The following is a 15875-nucleotide window of genomic DNA, read 5'->3' as shown; positions in this document are numbered from 1 at the left end:
GGTACTATGACGAGAGTGGTAAATTTGCGGGGTAGCTTGTCGTTCATGCACATGTTTATGATGTCAACATGCAGATGGCGCTACGGCGTGTATTGTCATGGAGCATTACACGTGCTGCTCTATCACGGTACATTTGTCACCAGGTAAACATCATGATAAAAGCACACGAAACTAAATTCTGTTGCCAACTCTAGCATTCATATTGCTTATTTTATATTTAAATAGTTGTTGACATTTTTGTAGGTTTTCATTGCCTAGTGGAAAATATAAAGTAATAAGTACTCCAATATATGCCCAGGAAGGCAAAGTTGGAAAGCATTATCTTGGGAGATCGGAGGAGGATGTGTACTTTGCAGAGATCCGTGATCGAATTCGGATATGGACCCTGAGTGAATCAAACGGTCAGGCAGGCTGGGCGTTGAAGAATTGTGTTGACCTTGCGCCATTGGCAAATATATCTGCAATTAGACCGAAAGGAATTTGCAGGCCTTGGATCTTAGATGACGATCAGGATCTTGACAAATATGGAAATAACAAAACACTAGCGGGGCAGCTTTTTGATTGGAGCTGGGATGATGATAATATTCTTTACACAAACACAAACAATGAGTGTGAAGATTGTCGTGGATACTTTCTAATTGGATTTCATCCCTGCAAAGATATCGCCTTCTTCTTGGTGGAGTATTATAATGCGGTGGCCTACCATTTGGATAGCTTAAAAGTTCAGTACATAGGTCATCTACGTCCAACGTGTGACGGTGTGACAATGGGGGTAGATGAGTCATTTCTGTACACCCCGTGCATGATTGGAGATCTTCCAGAATATGCAAGCTCAGATGAAGATGACCTGTACACCCTGTGCATGACTAGAGATCTTTCAGAATGTGCAAACTCAGACGAAGATGAAGGTTGGAGATCGATATGAAGATGATGAAGATGGCACACATACGTTTTCTGACGCAATCTTGCTTCATGAGTGTTGCCTGTTTGCTCTCAGTCGTTTTACGTGTACAGTCTTCGTAGTTTGTTCGCCAAATAGTTTCTACTCTGCTCTTCTTTTTTAAGCCCCGTTGTTCAGGCGTTCAGCCTCACGCTACGGTTGTACTTACCTTGTTTTCTTTTATTTTTTGCAATTAATCACAGAGATGGCGCATATACACATCATAGTTTATTCGCACCTAAGTCTATTTTTGCAGTCTGAGTGGTGTAGTTAAACATGTCCGCATCAATGGCGTGAATTAGATATTAAAATCAATTATGAGAGATATTGGTTTGAGTGGAAGCATAATTATGAATTAATTAAGTTTAATCACTAGTGCAACGACTAATTAATCACTAGTCGTCCAAGCGACATAGCAAGGGATGAAGGGAACATGTGTTCTTGCAGTCTGATAGCCTGATAAGTACAACTACTTGCTACTCCCACCGTTCCGAAATATAAGTCTTTTTGGAGAATATAATATGGACTACTTACGAAGTAAAATGAGTGAATCTATACTGTATTTATATACATACGTGTAGTCTATATTAAAATTTTTAAAACGACTTATATTTAGGAACGAAGAAAGTGGATTAATTTCAAGCTATCCAATCTATACAAAAGTGGAATATGTACACGATCACACTGTACACGATAATGACAAGGAATAAGCACGATTGATGTCCAGATGTCACCGTTACACAAACCTGTCTAAATATGCCAGATACCGTCCAGATGTCACTGTTACACAAAGGGAACTGATAGGCGCCCGTGCACCGGCCCAAATTTGGGCCGGTCTGCCCGCAGCCGTCCGATCCGTGTATAATTGGCCGTTTGATTCGCCAGTTAGGACTCGCCCGTGTCTACTTAAAATAACCTCGCCCCTCCCGCCGGTCGAACGCAGAGGAGCGCCGCCCATCTCCAGCGATACCCTCGCAGCACGCAGCACCGCATAGCTCCGGCGAGGACCCCCGCAGTGCATATCCGGCAAGGCCTCCCGCGGCGCATCTCCGGCGAGGCCTCCCACGGCGCATCTCCAACGAGACCCCCGCGGCTCGCAGCACCGCACGTCGCCGTCTTCCAGCATGTCGTTGCGCATCGCCCCGTCCCCACTCCCCAGCACGCGCCCCCCTGCCGGGTTCGCCCTCAACGCCTCGCCATCAAGGCTCGCTATCATTACCATCATCCATGTCCAGCCTCTGGCGGGCACGTGGTCACCGTGGTTGCAACAAACGCCCGACACGGTTCCAGCATCTAGCGAGAGTTGTTGTAGCATCTAGCGAGCGTGGTCACCGCGCCCATCGTAGCAAAAACCTAACCTGGTGGTAGCAAAATTAGAAGCTTGTTCCAGCAAATCAAAATGCTAATGGTAGCAAAAATGAAAAACCAGGCGCTGGCTTCAGGAAAATCACGAAGCCGGTGGTAGCGAAAAATGACGCTGGTTGCAGCAAACCGCAAAAATGGTGGTAGCAAAAACTGCAAAAAATGATGTGAGTTCCAGCAAGCGAAAAAAGCTTCAACTGGCTATGAATAAAGTTTCAAACCATATAGGACCGAAGCTATGGACAACAAAGAAAAGTTACAACTGGTGAAGCAAAAAGCTTCATCCGGCCACGAAAAAGCTTCATCATGCGATGAAAAAAGTTTCAACCATAGAGACAGAAGCCATGGATGACAAATGAAAAGCTACAATCGACGGTTACGAAAGCTACAACCGGCATTGAAAAAAGATTCAAACTTCTTGTCTAGCCGTGACCTCCGCGACGATGATGACGCAGTTTTGCTGCAACCATAGTCGATGTTTGCTACAACCGGTGATGGAATTTGCTACATCCATTTCACAGCTGGTGCTACTGCTCCGCTGAGCTCCCACGACCGCCCATGGCCATCACCGCCGTGGCGCCGTTCCGAGAGGTGCCTGACGACGCAGTGGCCGAGATCCCTGCGGGATGCCCATACTCGCTCGTGCGCGCCGCCATGGCCTGCGCCTCCTCGTATCCTCCCGCGATTCCTCCGCGGCCATCAGTTGACGGCACGGCCATGGCGATGAGCACAGCCATGGAAACGGCACGGCAGTGTTGTCCCCGAGGGGCGCACGAACATCACAGGAGGCAGGAGCTGATGGCCGGTCTGGATCTATGGAGTTTCCTGCCTGGGCGATTGCGAGGAAGGAGTGGATGGGGCGTTGGGGGAGAGGATAAGATACACGTGTTGCCTTCCTGGTGGCTAGCGCCAGCGAGGCGAAAGCGACCGGCCCGAGCGTTCCGCCGGCACACCGCACGTAAACACTTCCCTTACACAAATCTGTCTAAAATTTTAAACTTCAATCGCAAAAAAAGAAAAAGAAGAAAAAAGAAGCAAACAAACTTGCCCAGATGTGCGGGCACGCATCGTAAGTCACAAGCCAAGTTTCCACACGAAAATTTCATACTGCTCCCTTTTTTTTTGCATCGACATACTACTCATATTTGATTCCGTAGCTTTCAAGTCTTTCCACATATATCTTCTATATCTAAATAGCTAGCCCTCACTAACCTATTTCTCTCAACATACAAGCATGCCACCTCATCAAGCAACATGCATTAGAAAAGACCCACTTCAACATTCAATGAGTCATAGAAAAAGGTTGACTTCAACATGCAAACATGCATGATATATTTAATAAATATTTTACAAAAATACAATAATCAAACACAATAAACCATATGTATTTTTAGATTTAGCTCACATATTATCTCTCCGAATATTCTTATTTTCATAAAATTATTAATATCTTAGAAAAAAATTGCAAAATAATCCCGCAACAACGTGTGGGGCATCGTCTAGTTTTTCAAGTTGTAGGGGCAGGTTCTCGAGCAGAAACCTAGGTCAGAACTCAGAACGCCCCGAGCTGCCGTGATCGGCGTCCAGAACACGGCGGCAGCGAGCGACAAGCCGATGGACCACACGGAGGCGCTGCCGGATGACGCGCTCGCGGCCATCCTCGGCCGCCTCGCGCGTCGGGACCTGGCGGCGTGCCGCCGCGTGCGCAGGGCATGGCTCGCCATCGTCGACGGGCGGCGGCTGCTGCCGCGCAACCGCCACCTGCCGGACTCGGTGAAGGGCATCTTCGCCAACTACTGGAGCTACGACCGCCCGCACTTCCTCGGCCGCCCCTCCACGCGGCACCGCGGCGTCAACTACGGAGGCAATTGCAAAAAACTACCACATTTGCGGCTAGGTTTGTGGAAAACCACCAAGTTGGTAATCCGTTGCAAAAAAACACCGTGATTTTACTAAACTCTTTGCAAAAAGCACTGATCGGGTGATTTGGCTCGTTTGATCACTTTCTGACAAATGGGGCCGGATTGTAAGGAGCTTAACTGGCAAAAAATTAGCACACACACCCCTAGATATTTACAAAAAACGCAATCAGATCCCCGGTGTGGACAACCGCTGTGCACTGGCCCTGCCGTCCGGTACGCACGGTGACTCCGTCGTCGGCGTCGGAGACGGCTACGGCCATAGCGAATGACGAGGAGGCGGCTGCAGTGCATGCATTTCCGAGGTGTTGGCCTGCCAGTGCTGCAGCGACGGTGGCGGCCGGGTCGTCGCCGTTGAGCACGCGGTGGGAACCGAGGCGGAGGGGCAGCAGTTCACCTACTCGACAAGATGTGGTCAAGGGCAAGGGTGGATGGGGAGGAGGGGGAGGAGGTGACGAGCTGAGTCCACCTGCTCGACAAGATGTTTCCGTCGCGGCGTCGCCCTTCTCCACGAAGGAGGACGAGCTCGAACCAGAGGGCGCCGACGCTAGCGCGGAAGTTGAGGGCGCCCTACCTCAACTTCTTCCAGGTGAAGGGCGCCGACGCCAGCGCGGATGCGGCCGTGGCTGCAGCACCTCATATTGGCGGATCCGGCTACAACCGAGCTCAACGACGATGGATCCGAGCAAGCGGACGAGGCCCTCATTAGATCTGCGCACGGCGGCTCAAGATGTCCTCGGGTAGGAGCAGGGCATGGCTGCTCAAGGCGTCCGCGCCATGGAGGTATGGCGGCGGGTGGGCTTACGGCGCGGCGGCGGGAGCCGACGGCGGCGGCGTGATCTGCTGCGAGGGCACGCGGTGGTTGCCTCCTCCCGGTCAGATCGGGGGCAGGGGATTGGGAGTTGGGGCTGATTGCTTGTTATTTTTAGACCTAGGGGGGGGGTGTATGTAATATTTTTGCTAACACACCTCCTTACAATCTGGTTCCACTTGTTAGAAAGTGATCAAACGAGCCAAATCACTCGATCAGTGCTTTTTGCAAAGAGTTTAGTGATATCACGGTGCTTTTTGCAACGGATTACTGACTTGGTGGTTTTCCGCAAACCTAGCCGCAAATGTGGTAGTTTTTTGCAATTGACTCTCGACTACAGCAACCTCCACTTCCTGCCCGGCTACGCTCACGACAATATGCATACTCATATGAAGAAGATGAAGAGGAAGGGGAAGAGGAAGAGGAAGAGGAAGAAGAAGGAGATGAGGAGGAGGAAAATGAAGATCAAGACGATGATGAAGATTAAGATTAGTGTACATATATCTGTGTCCAAACCTTGCTTTATGATTATTGTCTGTTTGCTCTCAGTCGTTTACGCTTACAGTCTTAGTTAGTTTGTCAACGATTGTGCCTGGTGTATGCTTCTGTTTTTTCGCCATTAGTACAAAGGTACATGTACACACTGCGACATGCATAAGAAGATTGATGAGTACCGTAAATCTTGCTAATTTTTTAATTGAAAGACTTAGGTGCGTAAAAGTGAGCTGTAATGAGTGTGGACAATATTTTGATTGGAGCTGGGACGATGATAATATTCTTGACACAAATGAGTGTGGACATCTTCGTGGAAACTTTCTAATTGGATTTCATCCCTGTAAAGATATTGCCTTCTTCTTGGTGGGGTATTCTGATGTAGTGACTTACCATTTGAATACCTCAAAAGTTCAGTACATAGGTTATCTCCGTCCAAACTCTGAATGCCCAACATCGGGGATATGAAGATGATGATGAAGATCTTCCACTAAGTGCCTACTCCAATAAAGATGAAGAGGAAGCAGATGATGAATATGAATACGAATATGAAGATGATGATGAAGATTAAGATTAGTGTACACTAGTACAGTGCCCGTGCGTTGCCACGGGCTCTTAAAATAGTTTGCAAAAGTTACATGTTAAATTTCATATGTACAAACAATATAACACAAACACAATTATTGAATAATTGAAGTCCAATTTTGTAATGTAAATTGATAACAAAACTAAAGATTAACAACATGTCCATGTAACAAACTGAGCGATGTTCGAAGTAAACATCTGTTACAAAACTATCAATATCTAGATGACGCGCTTAAGAAATTCTTTCACAATATCTGGAAAGTTTTCTTTAGCTTCATTCCCACGACGTTTTAGCAAGTATAGTAAAAACTGCTTCCTCAACTCATACCCATTCTGCACAAACAAATATATATAGTTAGTATGAGAAGTTCACGCCAAAGGTCTTAAAACATGTAAAGGACAATACTCACCGTGCAAACCGGCTTGACCAATTTTTTATCGTTCCACCAGAGCATAAAATAAAAAACAAAATAGGCAAACACATTCCTGCAATTTTTTAAATTAATAAATGAAAAGTATAGTGATAACAAAAATAAAAGTTTTTCTTATGAATTCATTACCATCTATACTCGTTGGAATACTAAACGGAAATAAACGTTGCCATTTAGATATATCGGAATTCCAACCAGACAGCTTTATTTTGAGTGCTTCTTTGAAATCCCTTGCAAAACTTTTTAATTTCAGTGCATGCCTCAAATTTTTATCCTCTGACGATTGTGATGTTTGAATAGGGTCCATAATATATAGACGACGTGCCTCTTTGTCGATGACGTACAAGATGTATCAGCCGATGAATGCATAGGAAAGATAAATCTACAAGTGGAGCTATTAGAAACAACAATAAACCATGATAACAATAGACAAAATACTTTACTTACCATGTTGCACGATGGGATGCACGTGCATTGCAACGGGCTGCATTGGCAACTACCTTTTTACCCTTGAAGCGCTCTTCTTTTCTTTCTTTCTTGATTCTCCCAACTAAAAATTGTTTATCGAAGTGATATGTGAATTGATAAATTTACGACCATACTAAAATATTAATAGCTAAAAACATATTTATCAAAGAATATTTCTAGAACACATTCGACATGAACGTTGTCGTGTCTGATAGATTATGAACAAACACAATAATTACTTATCACCAAATCCCATTTATATTTTAGAATGTGGTTGAAATTATAGCTTTATAGAAGAAAAACTTATCAGAAATTTGCTACAAAAATAACATCTTGTGTTTAAACCCATAGAAATGAAGATCTTTAATAAGGCCATAAGAAGACATGTAGAAAGCAACATAGTACTCCCTCCAGTCCTTTTACTCGCATATAAGATTTGTCTAAAGTCAAACTTTGTAAAGTTTACCAACTTTATAGAAAATACAAAAAAAATCACAATACGGAATCAATATCGTTAGATGCACATCACGAGTTCAATTTTTATAATGTATAACTTTAGTATTGCATAAGATGATATTTTTTTCATATAAATATGATCAAAAATATTCTAAATATCTCGGTATTAAGGGTGTCAGTTATATGTCATACTATGAAAATTTGATGCAAAGTTGATTTATGAGGGTTGTTGGGTCTTTAGTCGGATGGTTGTTGTTTATCCTCTACCCCTGACCTCTTCCTCCTACTAAACCGCCAACTACAACCGGCTGATCCACCCATCGCCACCACCCCCGACCGCGTTGCTTCCCTGCCCTCCCCTGTCGCCACCCTCGACTATCCCTGTGGACCACCCCGGTAACCAGATTTTTTCAGCGAGCCATCGCACCCCCACCCACACCTGTCAACCCTCTTCCTGCCTTCGACTATGACGCCACTGCTCGAGCAACGTTGGATCTTCATCGAATGGTTGTTGTTTGTCTTCTACCTTGGGCTTCTTCCTCCTTAACAGCCAGCCACCGCCCGCCGATCCGCCAGCCGCGACCACCACCCCCAACCAACCCTCTTAACCAGCCTAGCGGCCAGATTTTTTCGGTGAACCACCGCACCCCTATGAACCTTCTTCCTCGCCTCCAACTATGACGCCACTCCTCACTACCGCCTAGCGACCAGATTTTTCTGGTGAACCACCACACCCCTACAAACCTTCTTCCTCGCCTCCGACTATGACGCCACTCCTCAGTACCGCTCAAAGTGTCGTCCTTGTCTCCTACGAGGGCTCAGCCTCGCAGTGCCATCGACGTCTTCGGCATCGCCATTCCATCTCATAGTGCCATCAATGACTTCGGCCTCAAGTTACACATGTGTTCACCCAAAAATCAACTTGCAAAGATTCAAAATTCAATTGACTCACGAGTAGCTCGTGCACAATACTAATCATGTATAACTTGTTATCTTTAGATACTCACATGGACATCATATTTCTCCCATTGCCCATGCGTTGCAACATGAGCAGACTTATTCTGATGATTTAATAGTGATCCTATCCTCATGGACATAAGACGGAACTTAAATCTGTCTGCCCCTAATACAATGTTGGCATCACCGTACCCGACTCGCAATCTCTTCTATCAACACCCCCATTCAACCAGAATGGTAAAAGTCAATTTCAAACATAAACATTAAACTAAATTAACCAAACTGTTCTTGATATTGACCTAAAATAAGAAGCCGAAAAATCAAACTTCCTTTTGAACAAGAGCTGTTGTACAAAAGGTTTACCTAGCTAACCATGAATTTATAAGAGAGTATGAAATCAGTCGACAATAATCCTCAAGAAGCGCCTCCACCCTGTCCTTCTCCCTCTTTCCATCTGTATCCTCTTTCACCCCTCTTCTCTCCTCTCTCATCCATCCTCTTCCTTTTCACATCCATCCATGCTCTGCAACCTTCTTCCTTGCCTAAACAAAAACAGATAATAAAATGTTAAGGTAAAAAGCACATCAACGTGGAGTCCCGCAACTGAAAAACGTTATGTAATAAAAATAGATGCATGTAACATTAAAAAATGCAGACACCAATAGAGAAAGCATCCGAGTAACTAATAGGTTGTTGTATCAACTACTTGCATGTATACATGAATTCATCTTAAATTTCTAGGAAAGGAATGCAGGTTGTGGGGCTTACCGTTATTGTCCTATCAGCAAAACCAGGACAAAACCATTTGTTCCCTGGATCAAATGCTACAGATCGCACCCATCAAAAGTGACCACTAATGACCTGTATTACGGAAATAGAAAATGTATTTTATCACTTAGTGAAAACTAAGATGCTCTCATAGTATAATTCCAAGAAAATATGCAAAAGAATCTAGAAGATTTAACTATTTAAACCAGTACATAAAAGATCAAAGTAGGGTTATTACAATTGCATGCATGATCAAACTAAATCTTATTTTCTAATTGAAATATGACATTGGTATTTCGAGAACTTATCTGAGGTGCCAAACCTTATAGTTACAACAAAATAAATTGGAAGGTCGCACTTGAAAATTGTGCAACAAACAAAATACTCCGATGGAGCATGCCATGGAGGTTTAGGCTACTGGCGCAGATGTCAAGAATTTGAAAGACATATCAAGACATGAGCAATTTAAAATAACAACCAGAAGTGCACATTACGTCCTAAAAGTACAATGTCCCAAAGTACAATGATCAGACCACCATAGAAGGAAATGTAAGTGATAAAACCTGTGAGATGACCAGGAAAACAAGAAGGGACTACCAAATCTTGCAAATACAATTAATTAAATCTCGCTCCTGTCCTTGCGGTGACACATGGCTTGCTACTCGGCCTTGGCTCCCAATATACTACACTATGCAGGAATTACATATAAAAACAATATTTCAGAGAACTAAGAATGAAACTCTAAATTCCGATTAAACTAATCATTTTTGACTATACATGATAATAGCATGACAAACTGAAGCTCATACATCTTACATGTGAAAATAACAGCATTAGCTACCATCATGCTGCTCCATTTCCTTGCACACGACCACCATACGTGATAATAGGATCATCCATCTGCTAGATTATTTTTTGGAGAATCTAAAAGCTATCCAATAACCTCCATTGATTCTTTTAGCATTATGATCTAGCCCACCTTGCACACCACCATCATGGTCCAAAGAGTGAAACTGAAACATATGGTCTGGTTTCATGTGAACCTAAACTACTATGATGGAACAATGAACATAAAGGAAACGTCAAAATAGAATTATTTTTTAAATATTTTTCTGATGAATGATCCGAGTGATAAGAGACCCAAAGCAACATAAACACACCACTATTATCCTTCTGAGATATGGATGTTGAGGAATCAAAAGGTTTGTCAGGAAAATACTATATTTTTTCAAAAAATATATTTGAACTAAGAAATCTTCTCTTATAAAGGGAGAATTATTTTAACAATGTTAACATTCATATGTACAGCCAAGCGCTAAATTTTTATTGGTATATTGTTTCAATTCACCAAATTCATTAGATGGATATGGAGATACCATAGTTCGAGAAATTCTGAATCATAATAGATACTCCAAATACCTGTAAAGCAAACAAAGAGTAAACAAGGTATTAATCATTACTCAAGTTTATTTTACAATGTACGTGCACACACGTCAAGACCAGCACATCCATATAATTTAGCATGCTAATGGCTTTCAAACTTCAAGCAGAAGGTATCCGGCTACTTCGTGAGTTGACCGTATAATATAATCAACCTGTGTATGAGTGAAATCAGTCTGTCTATTTGTTCCGGTGAGATGCCCATGCGCCTACCCATCTCAATCGTGTTTTCCAAAATAAAGGCACCATCTTGATCACAACGAAATTTACTTCTACTTGGTCATGTCAGCCATATGTTGTTGGACGTAGTCAGTAATCAGTTGAGCCTGAAAAGCAGTCGCTAACCAATCAGGCACTGTAAGGGCTGATGGGCCTTTCTTCTATCATAAGACTAACTTTCTTCTATGAAGCTGATAGGCGTTTCAATTTTTATGGTGTACTCTTGAAGATCTGATAGCTAGATATGTTCTCAAGAAATAAGATGAAGCTAAGATGCTACTACATGACTAATTATACCCACCACCAAAGTAACAATAGTAAGAATCAAGCTGCTACTAAGAGTTTAATTGCAAATGTACGACAATTTGTGTTTGGGTCACTCTTATTTGTGAGCTTTTTTCCTGGTAAATTTTTGACGTCTGTTGCTCCAGTCCAAGGTGACATCCTCCGATGATGAACTTAGGTTCGCTGTGTGGCTAAGTCGTCAGAGATGTCTTGTCCGACGGCCGGCAGCCGCACATGAGGGCGTTCTTGGGGATCATGAACTTGTCATCCTCTCATGATCACGAGGTATGCCAGTTCATAGTAGTATTGCCAGAAGCAGGATTCTAAGTAATTTTTAAAAAATGGAACACAACTCAATCTTGTCGACAGTCCAGAGTTTTCAGAAGAAAGCACAATATCCTTACCTAAATAATGTACCGCAAAATGCCATCTCTCAAGGTGTAGATCTACCTGCTTTCCGGCAACCATTTTCCTCCTTTCACACTACACCAAAATTTAAGACTCGCTCAGATTCAGATCACATAAAATAAAGCCGGTGGGAATAGCTGGGAGTGGGAGGTGGGAGGGAGGACTAAAAAAACGGCGTTGGTGGGACGAAATTTAACAGGTGAGCGGAGACTACCAACTGAGACATTAGGAGTACAGATGACCGGATGACGGCTACCTCACCTTCGCCATGGCGCCCCCTCTGCTTCACACCGTACTTTCCCATGAACTGCCAAGGATGAGTCCCCCGCCAACCACCCTTCTCTCCGCCCTGATCCCCCCTCGTGTTCATGTCCATCCACCACGGCCATCAAGGGGGCCGAGGCGTGCGCCACCCATAACGCCCCCAGCCAAGAAGGTAGATCTGATATCTCTTGAGCCATTGTCATAGTGTCTGTTATTAAGTCTTGAAGGAACCAACCAGTACATTTACCCTTATGTCATAACCAAGAAAATGTACGACTTGATGAAAAATGCATGAACCACTCGCTCATGCAATTTGCTGTAAATCAATCTCTAATGAAATGCAATTTGCCATATTTTCTGAAGTAGGGAAATAATTTCACGCATACAACAAACCAATCCCAACCCCATCCCTCTCACTCTCGGCCCTCACCCTTATCACAAAATCCACTAACTATTGTTCTAAATAAGCCAGTGATTGACGCCACCGTGGCAACCCAGCAGCAAGGGACAAGGGCGGCAACAGCCTTCCTATCTTAATGCTAGTCACCAGAGGCTCTACGATCCCTTACCATCAAAATCCTTCATTGCACAATCTCGAAGAAAGTAGCTTATTGGAAACAAAGAGGAAAAGTTAGAGCTTCCATCCAGAGGAATGAGAGCACAAAATATTTCCATGGCTCTGCCTCTCAAAGGTTTAGGAAAAATAAAACTCAAACCCTCATTCCAAATGGAGTCGAGTTCTCTAACCACACCAAAAAAATAACCCAACACACTGACTTTTACAAGGATACACTATTAAGAGTCATAGTACACCTATAGGGTTTCGTTTGGAGGGGATTTATAGTCTGGGGTAAAATTCCTAGGCCGGACGCACTAATGAAATTGAGGTGGGTAATTAATAGGGTGTTTCCTATTTAGCGCGGCAGGCACCAGTTATAGCCACAGAAGCATCATCTTATACATGTATGTAACACAGCCTAGCTAGTCAAACAAAGAGACTGTAGCTTACTCAACAGATAATTCCTTCAAGACAGGCAGAGGATAGAAGCTTAACTCCAGTTGTTTATGAGAAATATAATATGCTCTTAGATATGCAGCTTTAGAATATTTAGAAGGCCTGCAGTTTATTAATTATCACTACATCACAACCATTGCAAATGGTGGCATGCCACTTGAAGTTCTCTGAAAATTCGCATGATTACTTGGCTCTCTTGTGACTTGGCAAGATTACAAAGCTTTGTGTGAAAAATTCAGGACATCGTTGAATGAGAGAGGGCATGTCTTACAGATTAGTAACTTCTGTGTTGAAATTGTGAGTTATCAGGCAAGTACCTGAAGCAGGATATCCGCAATTGTAAACATCATGACATATTTAAACCTCTCGACCTTCCTTTTTCATGTCTGCATAGGCACTAAGGACCAAGTCATACTTGTTTCAATTGAAGGGACAACTTTAAAACATTTCTTCTCTGCCTTGGTGAACATCATGACATCTTTAAACCAAAGAAAATGCATGATAATGTAGAGAACTGAACATGGACAGTTGGAAAAAAGAACCTCACTAATTCAGATTGACTACAATCAGTCCAAAAGTCAGATTTCAGACCAAGGCAAACCAGGAGAAGTGATACTACCATATTAGGTAATTGACCACATACGACACTATACATCAATGAATCGGGGTCATCACAGCATGTAATAACAAAAAACTAATGGCATGGCCTCCCTTATAAATCACACCAAGATGAAAAATAGTTACAAGCAGGGTCTAATAGTTTATTGGAGAGAGGAAAGGTAGCAGTTCCATTTATCCTTAGAAGACGATCAATTAGAAATTATGCACAAACAAATCACTTATTATACTATTTGACTCTGACTTCTATAACCTGTATGAATCTGCTTTAAAATCTTTTCTAAATTGGCCCGACTTACACCAGAATGAGCTACACAAATGATGTGATGAATGTGTTATCAGTGATACCTGGCAGGAGGCAATCATTAGTCGAAAGACGGGAAAGTGTCACATGTATACTAACAGATATTGTGTACATTTCCTTGTTTGAATATTCCCGCTCCACTCTAAATATGTTTGAATGAATTATGCGGCAAGCTACTAAAGGAAAACAATACTTATCTCTTTGGGCTTACTCTCCTTGAGCCATTGATTTCTCATTTTGTCAAAAAAATCTTGATGTAATCCCACTTCCCTAAGCACATATAACAATTCTGGTCTATTTTTACTCTAGCCCATTTATGCAATCCACCAAAGATGTTGAATAGAACCTTTACTCTGCCAATCCATGAATGATGTGTGTAGAAAGGGTGGTGCACTGGTTTTGTGAAAAAACTTCCGGTCACAATTTACTAAAATCTAAATCAGTAAATCAAATCATGTACCACAGATTCTTTAGTTTTTCAAACTTCCTATACAAAATTAGATCGATGGATATCATAATTCAGTATACTTCTTAAGTAATCAATCACCCGAGGATAGAGCCTCTCCAACAGGTAGTAGTAAGACTCTTTGTTGATGGACACTATTCTACAACATTCTTCATCTTCTTAGTAAAAGCCTTCAGGCCATCGATCCAGTTATAGCCGACGCCGTCACTGAGCTGCATTCCTTCTGCCTACACAAGATACAATGTGAAGGGGAACATTGCAGTTGCAGAAAGCATTAGTTCAGAACGCAGCCGATGTGCAGGCGACCGAGGGCCCCTGCTCCATGGCATCGACCACCGCTCCTTGGCCACGACCACCGCGTCAGACCGCTCCGGCTGGGCTCCGCTTCATGTTCAACGTCGTCCTCCAACAGTGGGCGCACACACGCAGGCCATGAAGGATGGGAGGCGACGGCGACGACTTGAGCAGGAGGATGGAGACAGCACGAGCAGGAGGACGGAAACAACCATATGGAGGCAATCAGAACATTTGCACACAAAAAAGTGAAGGGCCAGAAAGTGTGCAAAACTGGGTGAAAAGCAATGAAAACAAATAGAGTAGTACTGTAAAGGGAAGGGGGCAATTGGCGACAGCCAGGAAGCAGGGACCGTGCGGTGCATAGTCGTGGTCGGGCTGGAGCGCGGGTCCTCGTCCTCCTCTGCGTCACCGTCGTCTTCTCACCTACTGTTTGAAATCGGAAAAAACGCAAATCAATCACACACAAATCGACAAACCAGGATAGAAAAAGAATATTTGAACAGAGTCGTCTTTGAGCATACATAATGGTGCTTACTTGTGCTTGGACTCAACCTGCATACATGAGTGGGTGCAGCGCTCAACAACCAAGGAGAAGGACAGGAACAACATCTGGAGAGAGCTATCTTCTACATAAACAGCCATATGGAGGCGGTAAAAACGTTTGCACACACAAAATCAATGAAACTAAATATTAGGTCTTTGAAGGAGAGGGAGAGGGAGGAGCTACCCAAGCAAAGGGAAGGGCAGGCAGGAAGCAGGGGCCTTTGTGCAGTGCGTCGTAGTGGTCGTGCTCGAGCTCGGGGCTCCTCATCTTTGGCGTCGTCGTCATCCTCGCCTGCTATTTGGAACCGTAAAAAACGCAAATCGATCGCACACAAATCAACGGGGTGAATCGAAAGAGGAAAGGCGAGAGGCGGATCGAACCTTGGGAGTCAACGCCGACGGTGGCTGTAGGGAGCTGGATACCGAGGCTGGTCAGGAGAGAACAAATCCGACGCCCGCGTCCTTGGAGGTCGAGGAAACGGAGGCGCACCGACGTTCGTCGCCGCTGCGCTCGTCCCGACCGGCGGCTGCAGCAGGGTGCGCCATCCCGTTCCCCGATTCGACGACCTTTTGGACTCGTCGCTGGCGAATCCTGTGGTGCGAATCCCGTGCCGCACCTCCAGCCCAGTCCCCACAGGCACGAGCTAGGGTTCCAGCCGCGAGGAGGGAAATTTCGTGGGTTTGACGCGTCCGAGGAGGAGAAGATCCGATGGAGAGGGGAGGAGGAGATCCGATGGTGGGGTAGACGGTGGAGGATGGGAGGTCGCCGGTGGGCTGAGGGAGGGGCGCGCATAGGCGGCATGGGCGGCCGGGAGCGAGGGAGGAGG

General features: G+C 44.2%; 2 long non-coding RNA genes across 2 annotated transcripts; both read right to left on the bottom strand.

Moving 5' to 3' along the window:
* Window positions 1–8700: 8700 nt before the first annotated feature.
* Window positions 8701–10045, bottom strand: LOC119273442. Its single transcript, XR_005134855.1, has 2 exons — window positions 9190–10045; window positions 8701–8963 (listed from the first exon to the last, which is right to left on the bottom strand). It is a non-coding gene; the product is annotated as an uncharacterized LOC119273442 (long non-coding RNA).
* A 1356-nt stretch (window positions 10046–11401) lies between these two features.
* Window positions 11402–15842, bottom strand: LOC119270428. Its single transcript, XR_005134111.1, has 6 exons — window positions 15430–15842; window positions 15233–15340; window positions 15027–15131; window positions 13138–14931; window positions 11803–12025; window positions 11402–11616 (listed from the first exon to the last, which is right to left on the bottom strand). It is a non-coding gene; the product is annotated as an uncharacterized LOC119270428 (long non-coding RNA).
* Between the last annotated feature and the right edge of the window lie 33 nt (window positions 15843–15875).

This window comes from Triticum dicoccoides, chromosome 3A (assembly GCF_002162155.2).
Source record: "Triticum dicoccoides isolate Atlit2015 ecotype Zavitan chromosome 3A, WEW_v2.0, whole genome shotgun sequence".
In the NCBI taxonomy this organism is placed as follows: domain Eukaryota; kingdom Viridiplantae; phylum Streptophyta; class Magnoliopsida; order Poales; family Poaceae; genus Triticum; species Triticum dicoccoides.
The sequence above is the reverse complement of the archived record's forward strand: the minus strand, read 5'-3'. Positions and strand labels throughout refer to the sequence as shown.